Raw genomic sequence first — 8,091 nt, forward strand, 5'->3', positions numbered from 1 at the left:
CACATCAATGTTCATAGCTGCTCAGTTCACAATAGCCAGATTGAGGAACCAACCTAGATGTCCTTCAATTGATGAATGGATAAAGAAACTGTGGTATATATATATATATATACACAATGGAATATTACTCAGCCATAATGAATGATAAAATTATGGCATTTGCAGGCAAATGGATGAAATTGGAGAATATCATGCTAATGAGATAAGCCAATCTCAAAAAACCAAAGGACGAATGATATTGCTAATAAGTGGATGATGACACTTAATGGGGGGTGGGAGGGGTTAGTGTTAGGATTAGAGTTAGGGTTGGGGGGGGCAAGAATGGAGGAAGGAAGGACTGTATAGAGGGAAAAGAGGGGTGGGAAGGGTGGGGGGAAGGGAAAAAATAACAGAATGAATCAAACAACATTACCCTATGTAAATTTATGATTACACAAATGGTATGCCTTTACGCCATGTACAAACAGAAACAACACGTATCCCATTTGTTTACAATAAAAAAAAAATGATAGTGTCATTCTGATAACTGTATTCATACTCAATAAATGTTCACTTAATTAACTCAAGGGTATCCTAGTCACCATTCTCAAGAACTAGAAAGCAGAAAATTCCTATAGTCTCTCAACCACTATTTTCCCACACAACAGTGATTTTCTGATGCTCAGACCCTTCTTAATATCCTTAAAAACCCAGATTACTCAAAGATAAAGTCTGTGTTCCCCAGCCTGGCACATAGAATTGTTTGATCTGTCTCCACTAAACTCAAAGGTGGAAGAAACATATCTCTCAGGGACTGGGGAGGTTATAAAATGAGAGAGGAGGGCAAAAAATGTTAACTTGAGAATGATTTTAACCACAGTATGAAGAAGACTGTAGGCAGTGCAGCAAACTTCTCCTCCAGGCTCTGTCCAAATGGTGAAGACACTGTTCTGCTAAAATTGCCCTACACCAAAGAACAGTGCAGGTTTAGGGCAGATTAATTTTTAGAGAAGCAGGAACTTGAGAGACTTTTTTGTGAAAACCTCCCAATTGCTGATGCTGAAAGCGCTTTCAAGTGTAAAATTCAGTTCACAGCAGATCAAATTCCTCCCTGCTCCATGTGTGAATAGTCTCTATCTTCACCTGTACATTATTTTTTAATTAACCTTTAATAGGTCAATTGGCTACTACATTCCTTCCACACTGTGGCAATGGTCGTATGTCCAGAGGCCCAGTCTCTGAAACAAACTGTTTCCTACACTCTTCCCACTCTTCCCCCCAACTCTCCAACTTACCAAACCCTTTGGCTACAACTCAGTTCTCCTTCTCCTGGGAGTCCTCCAAACCATTCAGGCCACAGGTCCTCTGCTTGTCCTTGTTTTTTTATCCACGTTGTTGGACAACTGAGCATGGATATCCCTGTGTTATTACTGAAACTGCTCTGTGTGTTGTTGTGAGGAATGGATGGAAAAGATGGGTATGCTAAGGAAGGGCTCCATGTAAGATGAGCCACTCCTCCAGGACAAGGAATGATATTTGTCAGCAAGGCAGCCTCCTGGGCCGTAAAGGTAAGGGGCGGGGTGGCAGAGATCCTATTGACAGCCAAGATGTAATTACAGGTAATCCTCACCTCCTTTTTGGCTCTCAGGATTCCCGTGGCCATTTTTCCAGCCTCCACAACGTTCTCCCAACAGAGTGTCTAGGTGGAACCTCCCTCCCAGTGTGTCAAAAGTGCCACAGTTAGAGGTCAGGGATGCCAGAGAAATCCACAGTACAGCCCAGTTCCAACCCAGAAATAGGGAAAGGGGATCCAGGATACCCAGCAGCCTCATGCTCGGCTCCAAATCTGACCACAGAGTGAAGCCCTTGTTCCCATCAGTGGAGTGAGTTTGTCTCTAACCCTACGGACTTCAATGAAGGAAAAACGGCAAGGTGGTGCAGAAGCAGGCCAAGTCCACAGGCAGCTCTGCCTCTCCAAATCCAGGAAAATATGAATATGAAAATAAATAGTAACAGGGACAACTCAGTGAATAAAAATCTATGAATTCACACTGACATAAACAAATTAACAAATAAGTAGGGGAGAAGTGAAAGCTCTTCTTTATAGTAAAATGCCAACAAGTTAATATGGACAAAATATTGGAGATTAAAAAAAGAACTTTCCATTTTGAAAACATCATAGTAAAATAGATCCAGACGATAGTTACAAATGGATGTTAAACTAGAGGGTGGAAGTTTAGTGAAAAGTTATTTCTATATTTTCAAAGCATCTCCTCATATATCACCTACTAATTAAAAACAAATACTAATATTATAGTGAAAACTATGGTATTTACCACCTTAATCAATTATCAAAGTTAACATACTCAAAAATGGAAGAAGCCAACATCAAGTATCTTCTAATGTGATGTACTGAGAATAAAATATCACATTTGCAACAGTCCTGCCACAGAAATCATGACCTAAATGTAAGTATGGAATCATAGGACAAACTGAAATGAAGGGACATTTTACAAAATAACCAGATTATCCCTTTCAAAAATGTCAAGGTCATGAAAGACTAGGAAAGAGAGAGCAACTCTTCCAAATTAAAGATTAGAGAGACATGATAAGTAAATTGAATATGTGATCACAGACTGGATCTTGGACATTGTGTAGGAGAGAGAGTAGGATAATGTGCTATAAAGGACATTATGTGGATGAGTGAAAAACATTTAAATATAAATTATGGGTTAGATAACAGTATCACAGTTTCTTACTTTGATAACTGTAGTTATGTAAGTGAAAATTTTTAAAATTTTTTTAGTTGTACATGGACACAATATCTGTATTTTATTTATTTATTTTTGTATGGTGCTGAGGATTGAACCCAGTGCCTCACATATGCTAGGTTCTACCACTGAGCCACACCCCCAGCCCTGTAAGTGAATATTCTTGTTCTTAAATAATTATACACTGAGGTGGTAAAGGGCAAAAGGGGCAAAATGTCTACACTTTACTCTCAAATGGTTCAGATAAAACTTGTGTTTTGGTGTGTGTTTGTATATATGTGCATGTGGAGAAAGAGAGACAAAGAATAAGAGTGCATGCAGGAATGATAATGCTAATAGTCCACTATGTAACAATCGGTGAATATGAGTAACAGGTACAAAAGAATACTCAATATCGAGTCTTACAACTTATGCAAATTTGAAATTTAATCAAAACTAAAATTTAATCAAAGTGATCAAGACAAAATACACTCCTATGTAATTATAATTCTCATGTTTCATATAAAACTAAAGGGAAATACAGACTTCCTAGAAAAGAATTTAAAAGAGGACAAATATATCAAAAATCAACACAGGAAACTGAAATAAAAGCATAATTAACAGCATTAAATACCTTCAAAAAAGGAAAATAAAGGAGGAGTGGCAGGATAACATGTATAAAGAGATTTATTGGGCTGGGGTTGTAGCTCAGTGGTAGAATGCTTGCCTAACTCATGTGAGGCACAGGGTTTGGTCCTCAGCATCACCAAAAAAAAAAAAAAAAACCTACTAACCTACTAATAATGATAAAATAAAATAGAGGTACTGTGCCCATCTATAATTAAAACTATTTTTGGAAAAAAAAAAAACAAAAAACCTTTTACCCACAGTTTTATCTTATCCCAGTAACTTGTTTGTTGTCTGAAAGGTTCAACACTTTAGAGTTCAAGACTGAATTGAGGAAAACTGAATGTCTTGGTTCTGCTCAACTATAAGCTGAAGCTATTGTTCTTGGGAAAGAACGTGGTGCATGTAAATGGAATTCATGTTCTATGGGACATTAGCAAGTGAATTTTCAAAACTTTTCTCTTATAACCTAGCTGTTCAAGTTAGCGTACAGTCATTTCAGTTTTTCTATCAAATCTACTTTTCTTGAAGGTCAAGGAGGGAAACAGAGTAATAAAAGAAGGAAGAAAAGAAGGGAAACTTGTCATAGTTCCTTATTATAAAAAACACAGGCTAAATTTCCTATGTTGATCATGATCTGAAGTGTTCAAATTCCTGACAATCAATCGAAAGCTGTACAAAATGATACTTAGTTGTCTAGAACTATGTACAGAAGATAAGCATGACCTTGTTGAAAAACATTTAGAAGACCCCAATCAACTGAGAGGTTTATATTACTGGAGGACTCCCCAAATTTCTACCCATCTAATTCTGTCCATATACATACAATACAATTCAATCAAAATCCCAAGAGATGCTTGGTGCAAACAAGACAATTCAAGAATTTATATGGAAATACAAGGGAAAACAAATGGCTAAGATATTGCTGAGGAAAAAGAAGGTGAGAGGACTTATTCCAATATAAAATTACAGCAAATAGAGTAGTGTGGTACTACGGCAAGAAGAGACAAACAGAACAATGGGACAGACTATAGAATTGAAAGATAGACATAGATATTTACAGTCACTTAATTTATTACTAAATTGGCACTTCATATCAGTGCAGAAAAGATACATTTTTAAATATATGATACTGCTACAACTGAATTCCCACATTGGGGGAAAGATGAAATTGAGTACTTCCCTACAGAAAATAATAAATGTTAAAGCAATAAACTAGAAAGCTTTTAGAAGAGAACATGAACTTTTCCTTATTTCAAGATAGAAGAAAATTTCTAAAGGACTAATCACAGGAAAAGACTTCATTATATCAAAACCCAGAACTTCAACGAAAAAGAACAACGAATAGTAAAATCTGAGCCAAGCAGGAAAAAATATCACATATATAACTGACAAAAGGCTAATATACTGAAAATATATACACATATGAGAGTCTCTTTTTCTCTCTGATTACACTTACACACACACACACACACACACACACTGTTATATCAGAGAAAAACAATCCCATTAATAATTGGCAAAGTGGGGCACAGTGGTGGTTTACACCTAAAATTCCCAGCTACTCAGAAGGCTGAGATAGAAGAATCCCAAGTTCAAGGCCAGCCTTGGTAACTTAGCTAGACCCTACTTCTAAATAAAGTAAGAAGGGTTGGAGATGTAGCTTGGTGGTAAAGCAGCCCGGGGTTCAATTCCTACTACTAGTACTAGTACTATTACTGATAATAATAAAAATTTAATCATAATAATAGATGAAAATAAAAGGTTAAAAACTGACAAAATACTTGGAGGAGCATTTTAGAAAAAGAGGATATTCTAATGCACAAGAACAACTACTGAATTTCACTAATAATGAAAGAAATATAAAATAATGTGATAATATTAGACATTGCAATTTGGGAAAAATTGAAAAGACAGACAATACCAACAGTGGAATAGATATGGAGCAAAAGGAATCCCTATAAACTGTTGCACAGTATCTTGAGAGAAAACTTTGGCACTGCCTAATAAAACTGAAGATGTACCAATCCTTTGCATCAGCAATTTAATCCTAGGTATACATGCTACAAGAAGGGAAGCACAAATGCATACATGTGTGAGTCAAAAAATCAGAATTAACTTGTCTACTAAATGTATAACGGATAAGTCAATTATAATATGCTTATGGAGGGTATAGTATATATACAACAATATTAAAATGAGCTGTGGTTTCTTTTTAATTTTTTATTAAAAAGAACACTAAACTTTTCTGTTCATACTCATCTAAAAAACCCATAAAAACCAAACCTATATGGTACAGGGCATCACATACAGGTACTAAAGTTCTAATGAAAGGCAAAGAAATGATCATAGTGATTATCAGTATCAGAACACAATGTTGTTTATGATTGTATATGGGGTAAATGAGGGGCTTTTTCAGTGAGGACTGTTTTCTATTTCTTGACCTCAGTATTACTTGAATGTGTCTTTATAATTATTTGATAAACTACACCCACAGGTGTTTTATATCATTTCTGTGTATAATTTGGAAGAAAATAAAACAAGCATTCAGATAAGTATTAGGTACCTCACAGTGTTTTTGAAATTAAGCCATGTGGAAAAATAGTCGAATATGATTACATGTGAAAAGGTAGGATATGCTGCAAGGTAAATGTGTAAATTCAAGTTTTCAAAACTATTTTAGGGCCTGCCTCACATTGAATGAGGCCACGGACTTGAGGCAGTGCAAACACACACACACAAACAAAACCAAACTACAGAAAATTTTTAAAACTTGCAAGTTATACATGCACATAAAATGTACTGGCAAGGACATATTAACACTCATTGATTTTAATTCACTGGGGATATCTGAACTTTTGAAAATATTACAAATAATCATGTTTTGCTTTTATAATAATAGAAAAACATTATTAAAAAATACAGCAGAGGGGTTGGGGCTGGGGCTCCAGCAAAGCAGTAGAGCACTTGCCTAACACATGTGAGGCACTGGGCTTCATTCTTAGCACCACATTAAAATAAACAAATATAATAAAGGCATGCTGTTCACATACAACTACCAAAAAAATAAAAAATAAATTTAAAAAAAAAAAAAAACAAGATAAAGTAGAATTAAAACCACCTGACAATCGGAAAATGTAAGTGGTGGGGGACAGAAGTTGGAGTATGGAGACACCAGTTTTTCAAAGAGAAAACTATAGGAATCATGTTACCTAATGAGCAAGAAGTCTCAAGAGAACAGGAAATGATCCGCTACCTTTCAGGTGCCTTGTGGATGTTCAACAGCCGTTCCTGATTCCTCTCTGGAGGCCTCCATCCAAGCAGGGCAGAGCTGGGGAAAGAAAAAGGAGTCAGGAAACACCAGAGTCTTCTGGGAGTCACATGGATCATTTCAGAGGTCAGTTAAGGTCAGTCCCGATTGTCCCACGCATACACTTTGATCAGAGAAATTTGAGCATTAGAGAAAATCAGGGTTACTGCACTTCTGGGCAGAATTTGTCTCTCAACTGACAATTCTGGCTGGAGTCACAGAAGCATAAAGACGCCCCACACAAGCGATAAGGACACAATGTTAAAAAACACACACCAAGGGACAAACGTCAGAGGTACCCAAACCTAAAAGCAATCGGCCGCGCGCGCGCGTGCACAATCTCAAATACCACGGAGACACAAGAGTCACATAGCGGGGTTCACAGGAACCTCGTACCTTCAATACCATCCACCTAGGGAACACAGTGACACCAACAAATTCACCAGCACCCTACGCCAACAACATCACAAACACACGGAGGAAAGCTACAAATCTCAGAACCTCCGACACACCCACGCACGCAGTTCGGGAAACGGACATAAACACACATTTACCAAGCGGACACGCGCTCACGGAACCTCGCACGCGCTAACGATAATTAAACAAGTGGTCACAATTAAACTCCACTCACACGCGCGATCATAAGGGCTAATCAAGTCCTGTCCCTTCCGCACAGGTCCGTCCACGACCGCACAGACACGCGCCCCTATAAAGACCAGTAAGCATCATTCGCACACTCCTCACTGTCGCCCCTTCTCAGGTTTCCCGTTCCCCACACAAGCCTCACGGGCCAGGGCTTCAGAAACGCCACGCTGGGCTCGCAGCCAACTCACCTAAGCTCGCTCCCTCTGTTCTACTCACCTTCGCTCCACTCCAGGTAGATCCAGCCGAACCCAAACCCTCACAAAGCCCTGAGGCCCTCTGCAAACCAGTCGGAAGATCCCGCCCAGGCCTCAGAACTAGTTCTCGCGGGAGGAAGGACTGGCCCTAGAGGCCTCTGGGAAGTGTAGTCCAGGAAAGGACAGCCTGCTGAGTCATGCTCACATGCCTTCTAATGGTACGGCTAACCACAAGCTAAAACTGCTTCCAACCAAGCTGCTTAGAACTTTTCAAAAACCCTCAGCTGACAAGGACTCCCTGAAGCAAAGTTTGATCAGGCTCCTCTGAGCATCGTTTTTGCGTAGTCCTCCTTCTTCTCACTCCAGAAAGAATCTTAACAAGTAACTTTAACCACAATCCTCACAGCCCTTTAAGTTTCCCCTAGTGCTTTACTATCCACTAACCCCTCACCCTCCCCGTGGGCTATAAATCCTAATTGATTATTGCAATATTTTGAAATTATTTTTAACATATGCATTTTAGTTGTCGGTGGACCTTTATTTTTATTTATATGCGGTACTGAGAATAGAATCTCACACATGCTAG

At 38.3% G+C, this 8,091-nt stretch overlaps 1 long non-coding RNA gene across 12 annotated transcripts in view; it reads right to left on the reverse strand.

The window, feature by feature from the left end:
- The window catches only part of LOC124967211 (uncharacterized), a 59,499-nt gene extending 51,863 nt beyond the window's left edge, over positions 1-7,636 (reverse strand). For all 12 annotated transcript variants that reach the window (XR_007105482.1, XR_007105484.1, XR_007105480.1 and 9 more), the window contains exons 1-2: positions 7,528-7,636; positions 6,613-6,687 (exon numbers count right to left, since the gene is read on the reverse strand). This is a non-coding gene — a long non-coding RNA (uncharacterized LOC124967211). The remainder of the gene's footprint in view (positions 1-6,612; positions 6,688-7,527) is intronic.
- Between the last annotated feature and the right edge of the window lie 455 nt (positions 7,637-8,091).

The sequence above is a fragment of the Sciurus carolinensis genome, chromosome 16 (genome assembly GCF_902686445.1).
Source record: "Sciurus carolinensis chromosome 16, mSciCar1.2, whole genome shotgun sequence".
NCBI lineage: Eukaryota > Metazoa > Chordata > Mammalia > Rodentia > Sciuridae > Sciurus > Sciurus carolinensis.